General features: G+C 39.7%; 1 pseudogene; it reads right to left on the reverse strand.

Moving 5' to 3' along the window:
• Window positions 1–24,579, reverse strand: part of LOC139437349 (sodium-dependent phosphate transport protein 1-like) — a 232,146-nt pseudogene that overhangs the window by 50,630 nt on the left and 156,937 nt on the right.

Genomic DNA, 24,579 nt, shown 5'->3' on the forward strand with positions numbered 1-24,579 from the left:
ATGGTGCTGGTCTGGAATTCTGGGAAGCTATTGGGACTTTCCAACATTAAAAGACAAGGGGGAGAAAATCTAGTTCTTCTCAGAGATGAGAGCTGGGATGGACTAGAAAGGGGGAGAAAAGAGAGCGGGAGAACATGGTGTCTCAGAAGGGAGAGGAAAAAGATGGTTCTGAGGTGGCAGTAATGACCTGTGGCGAAGGCCATCAGGGTGTCAAATTATATAAGACCTAGAATTTCCTGATGGATTTGGCAATGATTACCTTAAAAGTGACCCTGACAAAATGATTTCAATTGAATCATGGAAACAAAGGGTCTGTTAAAACGGATTCACGAGTTTCTGATATTTTCTTTCTTCCATAAACAGTACCGGTGGTAAATAGTAAAGGAAAGGTCTCCGTGTAGAAGTATTTCAGCTCATACATGAATAAGAATGGAGGGAAATAAGATATGCCCCCCATTTTGCAAGTCCCAGTGAAGAAAGGGATTCAGGCAATGCATCTGTTAATATCACAAAAGGAGAGGCACAGAGACATCTTCTACCTTCTGATGAAAGCCGCAACTCCACCAATGTCTTGCTAAGAAAATCAAACCTAACCTCATCAACCCTAGATAGTTTTTGTTTTATGTGAAATACATCAGAAACACGTTGAATTATATCCTAAGGATATCATCAGCAAATCCAAATTATGGGAGATTTTACAGATTTAACCGATTCAAATTCTTTAACAAGTAAATCATAAGTTAAAAAAATAAAAAAGATGAAGGAAAGCTAGTAGATTAAAAGAAATTTAAATGATATGCCAAATTTTTAACAATTGCCTATGTAATTGCCATAAGGATAAACATTGGTGATAAATCTACAAGGAAATACAGAGAACTATGAATGTCAAGAGAGTTGTCAGGTTTAGGCATATGTCAGGGGAGGGATTAGTTTTGAGCACATAGAGAATCTCTAAGGTGCTGGCAATAGTTTATTTTTCATACCCAGGTGGTGGTGATTAAAAGAGTGTTTACCTTGAAATACTCCTCTAAGACAGACATTTGTTTTGTGACATTTTCTGTATCTGTGTTTCAGTTTACAGTAAAAAAAAATTAAGGAAAAAAGAGAATGTGTGACTCTAAAGCCTATCATTCAATCAATTGATTCTAAAGTTGAGAGACAAAGGGAGGTTCTTATTTGGCCCCCTCTAGAACCATACACAAAGCCAACTATGATGGGAAAGTTGGATATTAAGGGAGTCAGTATACTTGAGAGAAGAGGCAATTCCTGGAGTATTTGGAATGTGTCAACTAAATCTGTTTTTACAGTTAAAAAGAAGAGGGAGAGAGAGAAAGAATGTGAGTTGAAATGGAGAAAACAAGCATACATCGTCCTGTAGAAGAGAGCAGAAAATGGAAGATAGCTTTAAGGGATGTGAAATTAGGGAGTGTCTTTTGTGTGTTTCCTTGATTTTGAAGACTAATACACTAGCATGTTTCTCTAGTGATAGAATGATCCAAGAGTGAAGAATCATGGTGTAAGAGAGAGGTCACAAACAGTATTGAAGGACTTGAGTCTCCCAGAGGGGAGGAAGTTCAAGCCCCAGTTCAGGGCTTGGCCTTGGGTAGAAACTTAGAGTTCATGACAGTAACGGACCTGCGAGATCCTAAAGTCCATGATAAGTTTTCCTTTTAAAAATTGTGTTTAGAGTAGTGACTCTTGGTTGAAAAATATCAATCATTCTCTCAGCAGTGAAGCCGGCTAGTAAGATAGAGAATCAATTGATGGATCCATTGTTCCATCTATTGGAACAAAGACTGAAGCCAGGAGAAGCCCCAGATATTCCCCACGGACTATCTCAGGGGATTGGTGGGCCCTCACAGGGGCTTGGTGGGCCCTCACAGGGGCTTGGTGGGTGGGATAATCAATCAAAACAGCAAACAACTGGAACTCCTCCCTGACCATTAGCGAAGGGGTGGAATAATAGTTCGAAAAGCAGGTGCAAGGTCTGAATTCACTCTTTCTTACCCATGGACCCCTGTTCACACCCTCTGCACTCTGCTATCACCATTTTTCCTCTGGCATGATGGCCATGCAAGTAAAACCTGGGCGTTTATAATCTATAATGGGGAATTGTAGTCTATAAATCAGCCGACTTAATCACTTTTCAGCCCTTTCCTCTCTACCTGGGACCCATGTTTTGTTATTTTCTCCCATTTCTCGTCCCTCCATGCCTGAATAAATTACTGATTTAACTTACCCGATATGCTCTTGAAATTCATTTCTGCAACATAATCAAGAACCTAGATAAAATCCGGTAATGTATTTGACGAGCCAGTCAGGAACTTAACTGGCAAGTGAAACTATGGCCTTCAGCCTGTTTAATGCCTTCCTGTGGTTCTCCATTAAAAAAGGGTTTGCCTACGAGCCTCCACAGGATGTAATCCAAAGAGGGAAGGGGCTGGGGCATGGGAATTTTCCATGTCTGCACCACGTGCCCACGCTCGTGAGATCTGACCCCAGCCAGGTCATAGAGCAGTGGCTCAAATAAAATCACGGTCCTACCAAGACAGAGGTTCCCTGGCAGAGTGCTGTACCCTGCAAAGCTTCTTTTTCAAGACTTTTATCAGTTGGAGGCTCTGCCCTTGGAGCCAGTGGCCACTGCCTTCTCCTACCCTCTCCCCTAGAGGGTGCACAGCAATGGTGGAGAGCGGGGGGCTTGCCCCTTCCAGAGGGTCCACGACTCTGCAAGCAGCATTCCTATCTGACCACACCCAGCTACCTGGGGGATGAAGAGGGAAGGCAGCAGGCAGAGTCAAAATGGATATCCATGGGAGTTTCCTTCCCCAAGGGATTTGGAAAGATGACAGAAGTGGTGGTCAATGGATAAATTTTCAGGAAAGCTGAAAAAGAGTGTCAGAGTCAGGATTCCAAGGTGAGAAAAGGAAGAAAAGAGAAAGAACACCTCATGGGCCAGTGCCCACTGCTCTACTGGAGGGGACTGTCCTTCCAAGCAACACTCCACATAACCTCTCCTCCTCACCACTCTTTTCACACCATCCCACTAGGGCCATGAACTCATCTCAGTACAGGTCAATTGAAGTTTTTATTTCATTTAATCAAATTATTTATTAATCTTTAGGTTTATTTCTCATGTAAAGCATTGATATATAACTATATCTTTTTATATATTGCCTTAAATGCACATTGTCTTTGGTTTTGGAATGCACTAAATATATTTACTTTACTCCTCATGGGAAAAATTGTTTACTACTCATTTTTGGTACTGTCTGCCTCACAGAATCCATTAAAGATGAATACCTAGGTACCACTGTATAGGGATAATGTTTCTACATATTACTGGAATTAAGCTAGTATAAATTTGATGCTGATTCTCAAATGTAAGATGCATGTAGTACACCTTAGAACAAACACAATTGGCACGCAGATATCCAACTATATCAATAATAATCTTAAATGTGAGTAGAATAAACAATCCAAATAAGACAGACATTGTCAGACAGGAGTTTAAAAACATGATCCAACTATATGAATTCTAAGAGGACACACTTTAGAGTCACAGACACAAACAAGTTGAAAGTAAGGGGATGAAAATAGATCTATTACTCAAACAGCAACCATTGGAGAGCAAGAGTGGTTATACCAGTATCAGACAATAGCCTTTAAAACAAAAAATATTACTGGAGATAGGAAGAACGTTTAAAATGATAAACGGTCAATCTCTCAGGCAGATATCATACAAAGTATGCTATCCAGCCACAATGCAATATTATTAGTAATCAATACAAGGGAAAAATTACAAATATGTGGACATAAAACAGCACACGCAATATCCAATGGATCCAAGAAGAAATCATAAGGTAAATTAGAAAAGGCTTTGATATGAATGAAAAATCAAGACACAACCTGTCAAAATGTATGGGATGCAGCTAAAGTCATGCTTAGAAAGAAATGTATAGTTGTAGAGTCATACATTAAGAAAGAAGAACAATTGCAAAAAATAACCTAACCTTCCCCCCTTAATGTACCAGAAAAAAAAAAAGAGAAAACTAAACCTAACATAAGTAGGCAGAAGGAAATAATAAACACAAGAATGGAGGTTAATGCAACTGAAAACAGAAAAGCAATAGAGACAATCAAGGAAACCAAAAGTTGGTTTTTTGAAAAGATCAAGAAAATTGCCAAATTTGATTAGATTTATTCACTTAGACTGAAATTACTATAATCAGAAAAAAAGGGGGTACATTACTATCATACTTACAAAATAAGAAGAATTATGTAAGAATACTATAAACAATTGTTTACAAATTAGAGAACATAGGTGAAACGGAAAAATTCCTGGGAACACCAAACTACCAAAAATGATTTATGAGATACAGACAATTTGATGAGATCCATAATAAGAAAAGAGACTGAATTTGGATAATAATAATAATAATAATAATTTTGAAAACTAGCCACAATGGAAAACCCAAGCCTACAAGTCTTCTCCCATAAAGTCTATCAAACATTCAAAGAAGAATTAATACAAATATTTACGTTCTCTTCTAAAAACAGTAGAGAAGGGAACACTTTCCAATTCATTCTCTGAGACCAGTGTTCCCTGATACTAGCACCAGACAAAGGCATGACAAGAAAAGAAAAATATAGACTAATATCTCTTCTGAAAACAGATGCAAAATCCTCAACAAAATGCTAGCAAAATGAATCTTAATACATATAAAAATTAATATACACCATAACTAAGAAGGATTTATCTCACTAAAAGGGTGTTTTGTTTAATGTTTAAAGATCTATTAGTGTGATACTTCAAATCAATAGATGTAAAACAAATAACCACATGATCATCTCAATATATGCAGATAAATCATTTGACAATATCTAACATTGTTTCCTGATGACAAACACTCAACTGACTATAACAGGACAGGAACTTCTTCGAATTGAGGAGGAGCAGCTATGAAAAGCCCAGAGCCAACATTGTACCTAATGGTATATGTTTGGACCCTTTGCTCTTAAAATCAGCAATAAAATAGGATGTCTGCTCTCACCACTTCTATTCAACATTGTACTGAAGGTTTTAGCCAGGAAATTTAGTCAAGAAAAATAAATGAAAGGCATCAGGATTGGAAAGTAAGAAGTAAAACCAACTCTGCTCACAGATGACATGATCCCATATGTAGAAAATCATCAGGAACTCATGGAAAAACTATTAGAAGTAATAAATGAGTCCAGAAAGGTCAGAGGATATAAGATGAATAGCCAAAAAGCAATTGTATTTCTATATACTCATAATGAAAAAGCAGACCATGACTTTGAGAACACAATTCCATTTGCAACGACATAAAAATAATAAAGTGCTTTGGATATGGAAGGAATCTTTAAAAGAAGTGCAAATTCATATTCTGAAAACTATAAAACATTGTGGAAAGAAATAGAAGATCTAAATGAATGGAAAAACATTCCTTGTTCACGGATCAAAAGACTGACCATTGTGACCATGGCAATACTACCAAACTGACCCACAGATTCAATGCAATCCCTCTCAGAATTCCTGCTGACTTCATTGTAGACATTCTCAGACTGACTCTAAAATTCCAATGGATTTGTCAGAGACCCAGAATTTCCAAAACTATCCTGAAAGAGAAGAAGAATATAGGGCTCACATTCACCAACTTCAAAATTCACTACGTGTCAATGGTAATCAAAAACTTGTTATTGGCACAAGGGCTGACATATATATCAATGGAATAGAATTGAGAGTCAGAAAACAAATCCATACATCCATGGTGAAATGATTTTCAACAAGGGTTCCCAGATCATTCAATGGGGAAATAATAGTCTTTTCAACAAATGGTGGGGCAAGTGGATAGCCATATGGAAAAAATCAAATTGGGTCTTTACTTCACAAAATATACAAAAATTAACTCAAAAAGAACAATAGGCCAAAATGTAAGAGCAAAAACGATAAAATTCTTAGATAAAAACATAGGGGTAAATCTTCACAACCTTGGATATGACAAAACATGATACAAAAGCATAAGCTACAAAGGATGAAAATAAATTTGACTTCATAAAAGTTTAAAATGTTTATGCTTCAGAGGATACCATTTAGACAGTGAAAAGACAACCCAAAGAAAGGGGGAAAATATTAGCAAGTCCTGTATGTGATGAGTGACTTGTAACTAAAATATATAAATAAATCTAAACCCCAATAATAAAAAGAAAAGTAGGCAAATTTTTAAATTGACAAAGGCTCAGAAATGCACCCATTTAGGATAGATTGCTGTTTGCTCTTCTCTGTATCCCTTCTTTAAGTCTAGATACCGGATCTCCCTTCCTAGCGACTTTGTTTACAAGTACTTCATTACCAGGCAAACAGATAGACGCTGGTACAATGTATTTCATATAACAGTTTTTGAAAGTGAATTTTTTAAACTTTTTTTTTATTGCAATGTGTCACTCTTACATAAACATACATAAAGAATAAATGTATAACAGTTGTGAACTTACAAAACAAACCTATATCAAACATATATAACATCTCACCCTACCACCAATAACTTGCATTGTTGTGAAAACGTTTTAACTAATGATTAAAGAGCTTTGTCAAAATATTACTACAAAACAAACTCTTTTTCCCTTAACCAGTCCAATTATTATTATCTTTATATCATTTATAAATGAACATACATAAACAATTAAGTATATAGTAAAAGTTGTGAATTTACAAAGCAAACATGCATAACATCATACAGGGGTCCCATACATCAACCCTCCACCAACACCTTGCATTGACAGGAGAGGTTTGTTATGAACTGTGAAAGAACACTCTCAAAATCTTACTACTAATCATAGTTCTTATCTTATATTTGGTGTGTTTTTCCCTCAACCCACCCTATTATTATTTTTTAAATATATTTTTATGACAAAAGTTGTAAACTTATAAAACAATCATGCACATGTGCAGAATTCCCAAATAACACCCCTCCATCAACACACCACAATGTGGTTTATCATTTGCTACAGATAGACTAATATCATCTGATTATTGCCATGTCCATAGTGTATATTTGGCTCACTTTTTCCATACTGCCTCAGTATCAACACAGTACATCTTTTGCATAGATGCAAGAATATTATATTATTACTACTAACCACAGGCCATAGGTCACTCCAGCTTTATTTTTCCCATGCTTCTCCATATTCCCAATACCCCACAGTAGTGATATACATTTGTTCTAGCTCATGAAGGACATTCTTGCATCTGTACCATCAACCACAATTCTCACCCACCTCTTGGTTTACTGTGCTATCCAGTTCCTAGATTATTCTCTAGCATTCTGTCAATTGGCATTTGCATAACTAGAAGACCATTTTCAGTCACATCCCCATTTATAAACTAGCTGTTACTCACTGTGTGTTATCATCCACTCTATGCATTTCCACACTTTACAGTAAAGCTAATTAAAAGTTCTACATACATTAAACATCAGCAGTCCACTCAGTCCTTCTCTTATCTCCTTTAAGAATCTACCACCTACTACCAGGTCTTGAAGATATTTTCCAATAATTTCTTCTAGAAGTTTTATGGGTCTTGCTTTTATTTTTAGGTTTTTATTGCATTTTGAATTAATTTTTGAATAAGGTGTGAGATAGAGGTCCTCTTTCCTTCTTTCAGCATGACGTGTTGAATGGATTGTTCTGCCCGAGCTGTGTGAGTTTGACAGGCTTGTCAAAAATCACTTGACCATACCTGTGAGGGTCTGTTTCTGAACCATAAATCTGATTCCATTGGTCTATTGCGTCTGTCTTTAGGCCAATAGCATGCTGTTTTTACCACTATAGGTAGGTATTATGATTTAAAGTCTGGAGATGAGGATTCACTTTTTCTTTTTTGATGTTCCTAGCTATTCAGGATTCCTTACCCTTGCAAATAAATTTAATGATTGTGTTTTCAATTTTTTCTTTAATTGTGGTGGGATTTTTATCGTGCTTGCATTAAATCTGTATGTCAATTTGCATAGAATTGACATCTTAATGATATTTAGTCTTCCAAAACATGATCAAGGAATGTTATTATATGCTTCTAATGTTTTTTAATTACATTGATATACCTTTCATTCCCATAAGATCGACTATTTTTCTATGTATGCTTTCAAATTCTTCTTTGTGCTCATCCAATATCTTCTTACCATCCTTAATCTCTTCAGCCATCTCATTGAATTTATTAAGGAGATTTGTTTAAATATCTATAACGAGTTGTCTCAATTCCTTTATGTCATCTGGAGGTTTATCTTATTCCTTTAACTGGGTCATAGCTTCCTGTTTCTTGGTGTGGATTATAATTTTGTGTTGATGTCTTTGCATCTGACTTACTAGAGTATTTTTCTGAGTACAGTTTTTCTCTTTAGTTTAGGGCTTCCTATCGTTTCTTCCTTGCTGATTGTGCAGTAGGATCCAAGCATGTAGCTGGTGCTGTAAGCTGTGGAGGCTCAAGCTGCCCTCATTACACCAAGGACCAATGAAGCTTCTTCCAACTTTCTCCTTTGCCAGGGGTAGGGACAGGGTCACAGCAATGTGGAATAATCCAAGTGCAGGACTAGACTGCAGTTGCCCAGAGAGACTGATGAAGTTTCACATCCCTTTTTCCCCTGCCTGTGGCAGGGATGGAGCTGCAGGTGTGGGCAGCAATCTATGCAGTACAGTTTCAAGATGACCGAAGTTGCTCTAGTAGACTTCTGATTTTCAGTCAGTGCCAGCCAAAGTTCTCTGCAGTTATCTGTACAGGCTGGTGCAGAGCTCCTCAGCCTCCTGCCGGCCCAGACGGGGCTGAAGCCTAGGCTGGCTGCAGGCTGATCTGAGTGAAAGAAACTGGTTTTTGCTGACACTGTGAGTTTCAATCAGCCTGGCCTCCCCTCAGGCTGGGGGCGGAGTCAGAATGGCAGGTACTGAACTCTTTCTGACTTGGGCTCTTTCTCACCCCAGCAATTCCCAGGGTTATCTCTTAGCCAGTCAAGTCTCCCAATACATAGCCAAAAGCGGCAGTCAACCGTCTCCTCCTTCCCTGTTTCTGGAAAATGGAGCTTCCAATTCCCATCATAGAGTAACTCCTGGGGCGGCTCATGCCACCAGAGTAGGATAATCACCAGCTTCCGTGGCTTAGCTGGTACTTTCCCAGGGAGGCTGGCAAAGGTCCCCACAGTTTCCTCCCTGCTGGAGGTGGCACTGGGGCCTAGGCTAGACCTGCAATATGATCTGGATGGGAGTAAGATGGTCCCCACCAGCACTGGAATTCTCAGTCCTCCCTGCTTCTCCTATGCCAGGCAAGGAGTTAAGATGGTGGCTCCCAGCCTATTTCTGACCTGGACAGGCTCAAATTTTTGCTGTTCTCAGGGTCATACTGTAGCCCAGTGAATTTTCTTATCATAGCTGAAATTGGTGCCCAATTGTCTCTTCCTCCCCCATTTTTGGAAAGTGGAGCTTTCAATTCCAGCCGCAGAACAGCTCCTGAGGTGGCTTGTGCCTCCAGTGCAGAATGGGCCCCCCCCCCCCGGGACATGGAGACTCTACTTATGAGTCTTCTCTGCAGATGGGCCTTCTCCTCCTTCCACTCCTCCAAGGACATTGCAGGATGCTCTTCTGGCCTCCTAGAGCCCCAAAACAGGTGCTTCAGCTAGCTCCAGAGAGCTCTGGGTGTTTGCTAACTGCCTTGCAGCAGGAGCTGACTCTAGGAGCTCCTTACTCTGCCGCCATCTTGCTGGTTATCTCAAAAGTGAAATTTTTACAGGGATAATCCACTCAGTACTGAGGGTAAACTGTTTATGTATAAAATTTCTGAACTCTCTCATTAAGGTAGGAAGTTGCCAGGTGATATTTAAGAAGTCATTATCCATTGAGAAACCTGTGTTTCCCACCTGCACTAGCAGCCTGGGAGTGGGGAAGATTCCCAGTTTACCGGAGTACTACATTTGTCTAACTCTAGCTTCAGCCTGTTCTTACTAACACTTCAGCCTCTAATAAAATGCAATCATTTCTGGGGATCCCATCAGGCAATTTAGTATTATGGGTCTTGTATCATTTCCATGTCAATATTTGTGTCAAATAAAAAAGAAATGGTTTCCAGGATATTCATTTGATTCAACTCTTTTTCTTACTTGGTACATGGAATGGGAAATTCATGGCAGGGAATGGACTGGCTTGGCAAATACCTTACAGTTTGAGATATCTGGAGTAAATGACAAATACACCGACTTCAGAATATATGGTTTATTGTTTAATTCCACCAGTGTACTTAGGCTGACCAATTACACCAGCGCATGGAATGAAATTTACAAAGCCTCCATTGGCAACATATAAAGAAATCTGCTTAGGCTATAGTTAGAGGACAAACCAGTTCTGAAAATCAGACTCAGATTTTGACTTTAAAAGTAGCAGAAAATCAAAGAAGGTTGATTTGAGTCCTAGCAAGTTTCTGATGCTAGAGAGAATTCCTGCATAGGAGTGAAACGTCTCATCCTGCAGGGAGGGATCAATACCCTATTCTGGGGGATAGCACCTCTTTTTGCCAGAAGACCACAGAGTAGTTGCAGTTGTTGCTGATGAGACATTATTTGCCTAGGTGAATTTTGTCCTCAGTTTCTCTAATACCATCTAGACAAATCACTAGGTGAGGCTCTCACATGATACAAATGGATTAGGACCATGCTGGGAAGGGATTATACACCAACAGGTGCAGGGACAAGAAGAGCCTGCCTGGAGTATGGAATGAGGATGCTGAGGGCAGAGCATGAGACTGGACAAAGAAGCCTTTTTCGATATGGAGATACAGTACCATGATTGATATATCTTGTCATTTAATTCAAATGGAATTCCCAAAATGGTCCACTCCTCCCAATTCAGTGTATCAGAAGCAATACTGCATCTCAAGTGGAAAAGCAGGGATTAATGCCATTTTTAAAGATTGAAAAGTATGTAGGGCTGATGGTCACTAACATATCCCCATTTGGTTCACCAGTGTAGGCCCCAGCCAAAATAGAGTGTAGCAGATGGTGGAGGATCATCATAGAAACAATCCAATAGTAGATGTACTACAAGGCTTACCTTCATTCGAGGTATGCACTTTTGCATGTGCTGTGCCACCTGGGAATTCCTTAACAGAGAAGGTCAACACAGGCTTTCTTAGCTGGTATACAGCTACTCATCTGGTGAATGTGTTCTTTGAAACAGTCATCAGAAAGGAGGATAAGAAGAAGTTCACATTCACTTGGGATAGAAAACAGTACCCATTCCAAATCACTGCAAGTACTGTGATACCTCTCCTGTCCCTTTCAAATATAATCTGAAGGACCTTGATCAACTGGAAAATCCTATTGTCCCACTATATACATAAAAAATCATGTTAATTGGACCAGAAAAGAAAGACATGGCAAGGATTCTGGATGCTCAGTGAAGATATACACACTCCTTGGGGCAGAAGACAAAGTCTACACAGTGTCAGGAACCTGGACCAAAGTGGAGTTTTCATGACTTCTTGGTATGAACAATGCCCTGAGATCCTCTCCAAGGTAAGGGACAATGTCAACTCTTGGTATTCCTGCCACCATGAAAGAAATAAACACAGTGTTCTGTAGAAAAAGGCATAAAATCCATCACATTTTGCAGACAGCATATATCGAACTTGGGTGCACTGCAATGTCCAGCTTGGATGACTCAGGAAGGATGCAAGGTTTGAGTGGGGTCTAGAAAAATAAAGGTCTTGTAGGATGACCAAGCACCATTACAAGCGGCAGACTCCAATGTTGTCATACACAGGCGTTAGCCAATCCCACTAGGAGACTCAAAGCTCAGATCCCTGGGATTTTGCAGTCAGGTCATGACAACTGAAACAACGCACATACTCCATCCACTAGAAAGCCCCTGGTATGCTACCAACCCCCAGTAAAGAACAGCATCTGACCAAGGGAGATGAAGCTACTCTGTGCCAGAGCTGGATTCTGTCATCGAGGTGCAAGTTCAATAGACTCAGAAGCAATCCATTGTGCAATGGAAACAGTTCATCTGGGATCTGATTTGAGCAGGTCCAGAGGGCACAACAAAATTTCAGGAGTAGATGGCCTAGACCTCCATGCAATTCACCACTGTCGCACCAATTCTTTTACACTCTTTTTTTTTTCCTCTTAAAATCCCAGTTCACAACAAAAATCTCATGATTGAATTGGAAAATCACTGGTTTGCTACATCAGGTAAAATGATTTACTAAAAGCCACTAAAAAGTCTAGATGAAAAGTCAGTGGGAGTCTTTGTTAATTGATAACTGAGAAGGGCTATACTCATTGATCAATCTGACCATCGTTAAGAGTGAGACAACCTGTTATCAAATTCTTCTGACAGATGAGTAGGAAATAACTCTATGGAGCATTCTTATACTAAGTCTAATCCAACATCTGTGTCTAACTAGGAGTTTACTGGCTATAAAGGACTAAACAAGAAATCAGATGACACTAAAGAGAAGAAGTTGGTCAAGTCAATGATGAGACTCTCTGTAAATAACCCTGTTTTGTTTTCTATTTCCTAAGTAATAGCAAAGGAAAGTGAGGGAAGGGGTGGTGATAGAATAAGAACCATGAGGCCCACAACAATTGGTTGCCATATGTGGATCCTGTTTAGATACTGATTTTTCAAAAATTCCAGTTAAAAAGATAACTTTGACACAATAGAAAAAATGTCATAATGACAGGTTTAGATGATATTAAATGATTATTGTTAATTAATTAGGTATAAAAATGGCTTAGAAACTATGTTTCTATAGCTTTAATCCACTAGGTATTCATGGTGAACTAATTATAGGACAAATTACATTATGTCTTAGATTTGAATTAAAATACTACAGAAATCATCAGTAGGATATATGGAAACTTGAGTGGCAAAATACTGAGAATTGTTGAAGCTGGTTAATGGGCACTCAGTAATTTTAGTCTATACTCCCTTTTTGTATATATGAACATTTCCGTAATAAGATGTTAAATTTAAAAACTACTAGGGGACGCAGACTTGGTCCAATGGATAGGACATCCACCTACCACATGGAAGGTCCATCAGTTAATTCCCCCAGAAGACTGTATCGAGGCTTCCCTGGCAAAGAGCTTATCAAAGGCATTTAACAATTTGGAGAAACCTTTTGGAAAAAAATATGCATACCTATCTTCAGAGGCTTTTCACATGGGAGAGAGTAAAGAAAGCATTCCTGGGGTGGAAAAGGATTGGGGAGTTGCATGGATACTCAAGGAAAGAGAAGAGAATGAGTGTGTTGGGGGCACTCGTGTACTTACAAGTGGTGTGGTGTGTCTGTGATGTGGGTGCAGGGAGCTGTATGTGCATGCATGAGTGTGGGTGTGTGCAAAGGCGTATGTGCTGGGTGTGATGAGGTGTGTGGTGCTGTTTGCATGTGCTGTGTGTGATATTGGGATTTGTATGGTTTGTACGTGTGTGGTGCATATGTGCAGTAAGCCTGGGTGATGGGGGTACACGTGTATGTGCAATGTTTGTGCTTTGTGTGTTGTGTATGTGTGTGGTGCCCATGGTGCATGTGTGTGTGATGTGTGTGTGTGGAAGTAAACAGCAGCCTGGGCTCAGTTCCAGAGTGTGCTACTGTTCAACTAGCTGCTTCTTGAAACACACTTGGCCACGCGGGCTTGCGGGCACTGCTGTCCTCAGCGGGTGAGGTCACAGGTCGAGGTCCAGGCTGCCCAGCGTCTGCCGCACTGCCCTCTCTGTTCTCCGCCAGCTGGGCTTCCTTGCTGAGCTTCCAGCTGTTGGCTTTTGAGAGAATGAAATCTTTGTTTGTCTCCTGTTTATGAAAGGTATTTTCTCTGGATTTCGAATTCTGGACTGTAAGTGATTCTTGTTGTTTGTTTCCTGTAGTTTTCAGGTTTTTTGTAAATTTTTAATTAACAAACATTTAAAAAGTGAAATCACAAAGGGAGCCCATGGTGGAGGTGGCTGATAAGATGAAGCAAGTTTCCCTCTGGAGCATGTCTGAATCAGGAGGAGTGCAAGGCAGTGGAGGCACAATTCTCTCCTGTTTTGCTGATATCTATGTGTTTTGACTCCATGGATGGAGACAACCCCTCTGGGAAGAAGAGAGCAGCTGCAGCCCATTTCCAAATTGAGGACCAGCGACCTCCCCCGAAAGGTGACACTCTTCTCTGCCCATCTCACAGAGTCCATGTGAGAGGATTTTTCATGGAAACACGTCAATGTCTTCAAAATGTTCAAGAAACGAGGTGCAAAACAGTCAGTCCTGCTATGGTTTTCCATCATAAGAACCCTAAAAAAGTATCCATGTGCCCTGGCTCCCCACACTTTCAAAAATTTTTTCCATGTTTGTTCACTTGTCTGTGTATCACTTGGAGGTGAATAGAGAAAGAGGAGGGCTATTACCTTGTCATCTCAAGGAAAGGAGACAGATCAGGGGAGGGAAATGAGGCAGGATCAAACTTTTTGAGTCCTTGTATCTTTGACAAGATTCTGAACACTCTGGTTTTCACTGACCATTTTTTCAGAGAAACTTTTATCTTAAGCAGGGGAGGGGAAGGACAATGAGGAATTCCTGTTATTTGCTAAGAGTCGTGTCCCTGCCACAGGGGACAAAATTCCACCAACGAAGGGTGGGGCAATGCACTGAACATTTTGCAACTTAAATATAGAGCGTAGTCTAATTTTGTACTTCTTCAATCAATCATGATACTTAATTATTTTTATATTATTAATATTCCATTTCATGTGGTTTCAAGTTTTTATATACACAAACATATTTTTCTATATAACATTTTACTATATATCATTGACATTTGGTCTTTTGCTTCACATTTATTTCCTCTTTTGGCTCTTTGGATTTGTTCCTTTTCCAAGTTTTTAAATTCTTTCTCCTTTCCTGATAATCATGTTTGGTGATACACATTGTGCTCTAGCTGAAATCCATGAGTTTGACATGTAGTGTTTTACTGTACTCAGTTCCAAGTACTTTAGAATTCTTTTTTATTTTATTTTTAATTGAAAACTTATTTAGAAGTAATTTGCAGTCTTCCTTGAGCAATGTGGAGGGGAGAAATGAACAAAAGTCAAAAGCCACCCATAGGTTGTCCTTGGACTGTGACATCCAGCCCTCCTCTGCCCACCATGGCAATTTCTTCTTCTCCCCCTCCAACTCATGGCCTTTTTCTCTCTCCCAGAAGATTTCTCGGGGTATCTGCTAGCTCTCTAGGTCTATTCTCTTCCTTTTTTCCCTTGGAGGGTTGTATTTTAGGATCTTTGGGGAAGGTTATACTGAACATTTGCTCTGTCTGTGTGTCCACATGTGATTCCATTTTAAACACAACTCCTTGGTTTGAGATGTCTTTAGATCACAGAAGGAGAGTGAATTAAGGTTGTAAAGCAAATCAAGGGTTGGCTGGTGGCAAAGATTTCTCAGGGGATTTACTTACCTTCCTTCTGCTCACTTCCAAGTTTCACATAGGGCAAAAATTTTTGGCTGTACAAGGCTAGGTAGATCTTTGGCATCAAAATGTTTGGGAGAGCATTCCCACTCAACTCCTCCATTGTTAGATCCCTGGGATTTTACTTCTGATACCCCTCTGTCCTGGGAGGTAAAACAAAAACAAAAAGAAAAACTTAGACCTAATGTCTTTCAAGCAAATCTGCATCCACTGTCAGCGTATGTCTGAGGACCCATCTATACTAGGCCCTGTTCCTGGAAGTTTCATCTTTTCTGCCAGATCATGCATGATTTTAATGAAGTGTGGAGTTTAAATACATCTGTATTAGTCAGGGTTCTCTAGGAAAGCAGAATCAACAAGGGATATCTGCTGATAGTAAGACATTTATCAGATTCTCTCACGTGCCGTGGGGATGCACAAGTCCGGTTTCCGCAGGCAGGCTGCAACCAGTACCTCCAATGAAAGTCCAATGCTGATTCTTGATGTGGTCTGGGAGATGGTGGCTGTCCAAAGACCGGCTGGGAAATTCTCTCTCAATGCTGGAATCACTTCCCCTTTTAAGGGATTCAAATGATTGGCTTAAGTGTCACTCACTGCTGATGGCAATCTCCCTGATTGATGTAATTTTAACCAGCTATTTATGATTTACCCCTGCAGTAAAGTCAATGGTGACTAAAGTCCATAAATGTCCTTTTATTACAGTTAGCCCAGTGCTTGCTTGATCAAACAACTGGACACAATTACCTGGCCGAGTTGACACAATAGCCTAACCATCACAACTTCTTATCTAATATGTTTTCATTTTAGATGTAGTATTTGTTTTCAATACAAGGTCAATCCAGAAAATTAGCCAACTGTTTTACTAGGCTAAGATCTAGGTTTTTTTTTTTCACTTCATAGGATAACTGGAAATAGTTCACAATTGTACATAGAAAGCTTCCTCAACCACTTTTTATAGTCGTATATGATTAACAAGTCATTGATTTATAAACATCTAATTTGTATAAAATCTTACTATTTCAAAAAATTATTCAAGAATTTTGCTTAGTGATATAAAATTCGTTTAATTAGGTATATATATATATATATGGTAACACATTATAATGAGTATGATGAACACTTCTGATTTACAAATGTAATAGTAGTATAGAGAAGTTAGTTTAAATTGAATGATATCTAGAGGATGATCTAGGAATTGTGTAATATAATGATTTCAGTTCCATGTGAAGATTGTTGTTAATAATACAAATAAGAGAATATCCTTCAATTGCAAAGATTAGGAATATGGTGATATATGGGAAAAATACAACTATGTAACTTATAGAATAGAGTTACCAGTCATAATATTATTATTGCAAAATTAAGCAGGTATTTTATCATTGCTGAAGGTTAAAAAAGAATATGGGATTGAGTTTTATGAGATGTGAATATGGTAAGGTTTGTTTTTTTTTCTTTAGTTATCTTCATTAACAACACGAACTTGGTCATGTCATGTAAAATAAAAAAAGAAATATGTAAACATTCAGTTCAACAGAAACAGAAGTAAAATACCCCCAAAGTATGTAAGACAAAATATAAAAGGCAATAAATACCACAAATAAAGGTATTAGCAAATCCAAGTTAGTGATTTATAAAAACCTGGACAGACACATCAAAACTAAATTGATGTTATCCCAGGAATGAAAGAACTGTATGATATTAGGAAATATATATATGCCATTCAACACAAATTAAATTAAAGAGAAAAACTGTGTGATCATCTCAATAAATATGGAAAAATCTTTTTATCAAATGAAATGCTTATTCACAAAAAAATCTTCACTAGCTATGAATGTGTGGTAGGCAGACTTCTAAAATCACCCCCCAGAGTTTCTAACCCCTGAGGTACTCAGGATGGAGCTAAGAGTGCATTGGGTAGAGCTGGGAGCCCAGAGAATGGAGCCAAGTGCCACCAAGTATTAGCTCCAAGCCCCAAGAAAAATCGAATATTCAACTGGCTAGACTTCAAAACTCTTATGGATTAGGGACTCCTTTCATCCCCCTTTCAACACATTAAAGTAGAATGTCTATGCTAGCCATGGTTCTCTGGGCGAAAAGAACTGACAGGAGATATCTGTAAATACACAAGAACGGACAAAATTGTCTCATGCGACCATGGGCATACACAAATCCAAATTGCACAAGGAAGGCTGCAAACTAGGGATTCCTCAATGAGTTCCCCAGGAGACTGTCTATCTGGAGTAGAGATGGGGATTCTCTCCCTGAATGCTGAAATCAATTCTTGTTTTAAGACTTTCATCAGATTGAATTAGACAACACTCGTTGTTGAAGGCAATCTCAGTTAATTGTAGAAGTAATTGACCATATATGCAATCAACACATGGATGATTAAAGTCTATGAAATGAAAAGTCCATATATTTCAATTAGATCAGTGCTTGCTTGACTGAAAACAGGGCACAATTACCTGGCTGTTTTGACAAATTAGCCTAATCATAACGGTCTACCTCTTGTCAACTTGATAGTCATACACATGCCTTTGACCATATTTAATCTCTAAATTAAAAAAAAAGACATATGCTTATTTTGACTGACTATACTTAACTTTCATGAATAGAACCAGAAATGCAGTAAATCACTACCGGAGTAGTGTACAAGCCTTGAGTAATATTCCACTTAAACTCATGTCAGATGTTAAGGGGAAAAGACAGGAAAGTAAACAAAGATATCGTTTTATATACATACACAAACATACTCAAACAAAGCAAGGAAGACCTATTCCTGACCATTACAGTCCTCATTTCTGTAACTGGTTGTGACAATTTGACATTATTTTATAAATCCCAGAAAGAGAGCGGTTATGTTTATAACTTAATCTAGGCTTCTGGATGAGATACCCTTTGATTACATTAAATTCAGCTGACATCTCTTTGAATAGATTAACTATTAAGATAGAGTTAGGGCTTATTGATTTGACTACATCAGTGGTTATGACTCAGGTTCAGTCCCCACTCCCTTGCTTTTTCTGATATAAATGGACATTCAAGAGGACACATTGAAGAGAGAGGTCTGTCATTGTGTGTATGTGTGTTTTTGTCTATTTATTTTTAATGTTACATTAAAAAATATGAGGTCCCCATATACCTCCCACCTGCCTCACCCCACTCCTCCCATATCAACAACCTCTTTCATCATCATGGGACATTCATTGCATTTGGTGAATACATTTTTGAGCATTGCTGTACCACATGGTTAATGGTTTACATTATAGGTTACACTTTCCCCCAGTCCACGCAGTGGGCCATGGCAGGACATACAATGTCCAGCAACTGTCCCTGCAGTACCACCCAGGACACCTCCAAGTCCTGAAAATGCCCTCACATCACATCTCTTCTTCCCTCTCCCTACCCTGAGCAGCATTTTTTGGAACTGTCATGTGGGCAAAATGAGAAGGCTCCAACAGCTAAAGTTCTAGGGAAAGGTGAACATTTTGCCTATTGGCTGACAGCTGAGATTGGAAGACAGCTGAGACTGATATCAGAGACTTGGAAAGAATCAAGCTCTATCCCAGGAGAGTACTTCACTTAAGCACAAAACCTCAAGAAGCTGGACCCATGGAGCCTCAGGGGGAAAAGGAAACCCAGAGAGGAAGGCTGAGACCTGGCAGGGACAGGCAAGCATATTGCCTCAACTTGTGGGAACTGATTTTGGTGAGAAAGCAACCTTGAGTAGGACATTTTACAGCCCTCTAAGTATAAGCTTCTACCCAAATAAATGCCCTTTATAGCAGCCAACAGAATTCTGGTACTTTGCTTTGGCATCCCCTTTGTGGACTAATACACTGGTCATGTGCTGGGAATTTGTATTTATCACTGCCTTCTCCCACTACCAGTCCATGTTCCTTGACTTCAGCAAGCACCTCAGCTGGCCGTGGTTCTTTGCCTTGTGGGCTGACACAAACCTTCATTCCTAAAGATTCTGGGCCATTGTTAGTCCTGCCTGGGTTGGTGTTGGAATTTTCCATTGAATTTAACCACAGGCAATGGTAGTACTGAGAGATGCGTTAGGAGATCTCCTGAGACCTTGGGATGGGGTACATGTATTTTGTACATAGGACACATATAAATCTTTGGGCCAGAGGATAGACTATGGTAGGCAGAATTCTATGGTTGATGCCCCCTCAAACCCTAGCTCCTGGGCACACACCTCCTCCCAGCTATTCAATCAAACACTAATCCAGTGGCCATTTGAAAGGATTTTGAAGATGTAATTAAAATCCCAAACCAGTTGGCCTTACAATAGGGAAATTATCCAGATGGGGCTGATGTAACCACATGGGCACACTTAATATGAATGTAGAAGTCAGGAAGAGAGAAACTAGCAAGTTTTGATGCTTAAGAGGGATTCAGCATAAGGGAGATTCTCTATTGGTAGCTTTGGTGATGGAGGCAGACACCTGATGGGTAATGTCAAAGCTTCTATTTGCTGAGAGTAGCTCTTGGCTGACATTCATCAGGGAAATAGGGACCCTAGTCCTACATCCACAGGAAAATGAATTCTGTGGTCAATATGAATCACCTTGGAAATGGATCTTCACTGGAGAATACAGATGAGAACTCACCCTGTGCATTTCTTGATTCCAGCCATTGAGGTCTTGAACAGAGACCCAACCACACCATGCCTAGCTCTGACCTACAGAACTGTGAGATAACAAATGGGTGTGCGGGTATAGTTTAAGTCACTATGTTTGTGGTAATTTGATACAGAAAAAGAGAAAACTAATAAATTCTGTGACGCATATAGCATAAAAAACCTTCATGCACAATATCTGAAATGTGGAAATTTTAGAATTGGTTGGGGTAAAATCAGGAACAGTGGTGTAAAACCATGGATGCTCAGTGTAATTAATAACACACTGGTAGTTCTGATCCAATGTGAAAATGAAATTCAAAATAAATGGATAGAAAATAAATTAATAAAAATCATCATTATTTTCACACTGGGTACATAGGAAACCATCTCAAATTAACAGATGTAATTTTTAGAAAAAATAGTAAGTTTGGCAAGTGGTCTGCATATGCCATTGATATTCAGAAGTCAAATTCATTTCACTAGCCAGCCATTCAGTTTCAAAATGTAATTTAAAAGACCACAAATTGTCCTCCATTAGATTGTAACAATACAGCTTCCCACCACTTTCTTGTCTTCCTGAAAAGAAATAGCCTGTCAACTTTTGGATCTATGCCAATCTGACATTTGCTCCTAGTTTCTCAATCTATTTTTAATTTTTTGAGGTTTAATTGCATACAAATTATACACATATCTTGGGTGGACATTTTGCTGTGTTTCAACAAACCTTTACATGGTATATAACCAAACCCAGAGAACATTATATCACTTGAAATGCCCCTTCTTGCCCTTTCCAGTCTACTTCCTCTTCTGCCCAAGGGAAGTGCTATTCTATGACCTAGCAGCATAGATTCGTTCTGGTTTTGAACTTCATAAAAGTGGATTCAGGTAACATATATCATTTGGTGTCTCGAATCTTTTGCTGGGCATATTTTTGTTGCAATTCATTCAGATTCATCCAGATTCCTTTTTATTCCCAATTAACCCCATTGTATTAATTGATCACAATATGGTCATCCATTCGAAACATTCACTTTTGGATAAAACTGCTATAAACATTTCTGTAAAAGTCTTTTTGTGAATGTATATATTTTTTTCTCTTGGGCAAATGCCCTTTGGACAAAAGAACTTACTTCTCCCTTTGAATTGCATTAGTGCCTTTTTTCAGAAGCATTTGACTACATACATGCATCTCTTTCTGTACTCTATTTTTGTCAAATGATGAATTTGTCTGACCTTACATCAAAACTATACTAAATGATTATTCTAGCTTTATACCACATCTGTACGTAGGTACAATTTTGAAAGGTTTACTTTTTTTTTTTGCAATGTGCCACAAGTTTTTTCTCAACTAGAGCACTCTCATAAAATTTGGAGACTGCAAATGCCTCCTTGAGAGTAAATGACTTTGTTTTAGTAAGGGAGCATACATTCAAGGGTAATCCAGGGCATTTATAAAGTGTCCCTTTAAAATAGACATGAGACAGAGATTTAGAGAACTGGCTTAATTTTTCTGGGACATTAGTGTTGGAAATATATTTTAGGGGTTAAAATCAGTCACGCATACTCCTGTTGTAGCATAGTTTCTGAAAATCCGTTAAGTGTTGAATTCCTACATAGTGCTCCAATTCTGAGTGGCCCTTTCTAAAGTTGAAGTGTGTCTTGACCTCGGTTGGGATAACTACCGGTGTTTTTCATTGTTTTGTCCAGTTTCAGGTTCCTGCTCCTGCCGTTACGGATTGTCCTTCTTCCTGCACTTCTGCAATGTCATGACCATGGCTCAGTGCGGTCACCCCTCGGGCTGAAGTGTGGTTTGCTGGCCTGGCGGGGGAGCAGCCGCGGTAGGCCTAATTCCGCTGCCCCCATAATAGGGTGGCTGGTCGGACTCACCGCCACCCCTGAAGGGAGCTCGGCATGGGCGCAGAGTGCCCTCAGGTCTCCCCTTCTCGGCAGCCATGCTTCCGCGGCCGCCCCTCCTCCCAGATGGCGCCACACGATGCCTGTGGGGTGGCACCCTTCTTCTTCTTTCTCCCTGCGCAGGCGCAGGGCGGAAAAATCCAGTCTGCCCTTTTCCCTTCCCCCGACAGCAGCAACAGCCAGGCGTGGGCGGGAAACTCAAGTCTGCCCTCCACCCCAGCAACAGCAGCCACCAATCCCTAAACCCTGCCCCTTCCCCCAGCAACAGCGACAGCCAATCCCTAACCACCACCCCTCCCCCGTCCAGTACCGCCCACTGACCTTTCGCCAGCAACCAATCAGAACAGGGCGTGGCTTCGACCAATCAGCCTTCCCCAGCCCCTATAAAACTGTTGCCTCTCCCTCAGTAAAGTGGACTTGCGTGTTTTACCTTGTCTCCTTGGTAGTTCTTCTGCCGTGCGCCCTCCAGTCCTGAGAGCCCCCGACAAGGGCCTGGCCTCCCTTGTCCCCAGTTCGTCGCCTGCTTCTCCGGGTGACCCCTTCGTCGCCAGCTTCGCCGGGCGACCCCGTCAGCCGAACCGCGCAACCCCTGTGAGACCGACCCCTCGTCTGCTGCTGGACCGACCACTCGTCCCAAGTGGGACCGACCCCTCGTCCCAAGTGGGACCGACCCCTCGTCCTAAGCTGGACCGACCCCTCGTCCGCAGCCAGACCCCACCTCTACCGACCGAGCAAGCCGCCGCAGCTCAGAGCATGTGTCTGACCCTCACGATGGTGGTGATGGTAAACCAGACTGAGCCACACGTTTTGACCAACTTCTCTGCAAACCAGATCCCTGCTCATGTGAAGGTATCTCAAAAATATTATCCACAGTCACAAATTTTAAATCCTGTTGTGCTAATTTGTGCATGGATTGAACGTTATTTGACAAAAGAAAATTACTATTAGAAAATTAATCTCAAGGCTTGATTTGCCTTGTTCTAAGGAAACCTAAATAAACATGACCCATGATTAATATATGCCTCAGCATTTGTGAAAGTCTTGGTTATGTGACTCCTTCTATATCAAGATGAATAAAACCCAAGAGTTAGGGCTACTTTAGAAACAAGAAGCTTAAGAAAGATAAAGGGAAAGGATTTTAAGCCAATAGTCGAAGGAAAGACACAATCTCTTTTTCATTTCCTCCCCACTTCTTGGGCTTGCTTGCTGTCTGCTCTCTTGTCCAGTCACTGTGTGTTCTTCTGTGTGTCTGATTTATTTTTATTTATTTCGTTCCGCCCTTGCTGCTAGCTTGTTGTCTCCTGCTCTCTGTGGCATTTCACTGTGCATTTTTCTGTGTTTTTACTTGTCTCCTTTTTTTTGCTTGTTTGTTTGTGTCACTTTGCTGAATTGTCTCTCTGGGGTGCTCGCAGGTTGGGTGTCACTCCGCAGCACTTGCTCTCCACAGCGTGTGGGCGAGAACCCAAGTCCTTCCATATGGTAGACGGAAGCCCAACTGACTGAGTCACAGCTGCTTCCCCACATTCTCTTTGAATTTAAGGTTTTAAATATACTGTGTATTTACATGTTCCATTAATTTCATGCTTGGAGGGTAATGTGTTGTTACTCCTCAGAAAATGTTGGTACTGGAATAAATGAAATGGGTGGAAGGATTTTTTTTGTCTACATTCTTCCTGCATTCCATTATGAATATAATGGCAAAGATTAACATATTTTCTTATTTTCATACCTTTTAAAACTTAAGATAACATACTAGATGTGATGTGCTGCATCTCCGTTTTGTTTGTTTTTCTTTTGTAGAAAATGGCTTTTATCTTTTCACTCCCAATTATTATGTAAGAGGTTATCTAGGCATTTATATTGCATCATACTTTCTGTCCCTTTTTTCATTCTCCTTTTGGTTATTTGTATTACATCTATATTGTAAAAGAATATAATATTAACAATTATGTAAATTCTATTAACTTCATCCTACCACAATTAAGTCTTAGTTCTGCAGTAAAATGTATTCCTTCCTTCACATCTTCTTCACCTTCTTTTATGTGATGTTGTCCTAATCACAGCTTTGTTGACTAATGCTTGACGTTAGTAAAGTCCTCAGGAAAAACTAGTGGATACTAGTAGATATTGACTACGCTTATTCGAACTTGATACTTAAAGACAAAAGTGGCTGGAAACAAAACCTTAGGGTACTTAATACTTTCCCTGAGTTATTTGAAGGTGTTGCTGGGCTATTTCTGTTCTCCACTTAACTGACAGTGAATATTGCCATTACAAATATTTGTGTCAACCTGATTTTTTCCCTCAAATGTGATTTGGTCTTTTGATTTCACTAAGTTATGTTTTATAGGTAAATCTTCTGAGAATAATCCATCCTGTCACTCAATTTCTTCTTGTATGTGGGCTTAATAAGACTCAAAAGATGATTCATAGCCCTATCACACTCCCAACACCAAAGCATGGGACAAGCACAGGGCTATAGCTATAGGCATATGATATCAAAAAGGAGGAAGATGGAGAATAAAAGAGGAGCTCTCT

This window comes from Dasypus novemcinctus, chromosome 22 (assembly GCF_030445035.2).
Source record: "Dasypus novemcinctus isolate mDasNov1 chromosome 22, mDasNov1.1.hap2, whole genome shotgun sequence".
Classification (NCBI taxonomy): domain Eukaryota; kingdom Metazoa; phylum Chordata; class Mammalia; order Cingulata; family Dasypodidae; genus Dasypus; species Dasypus novemcinctus.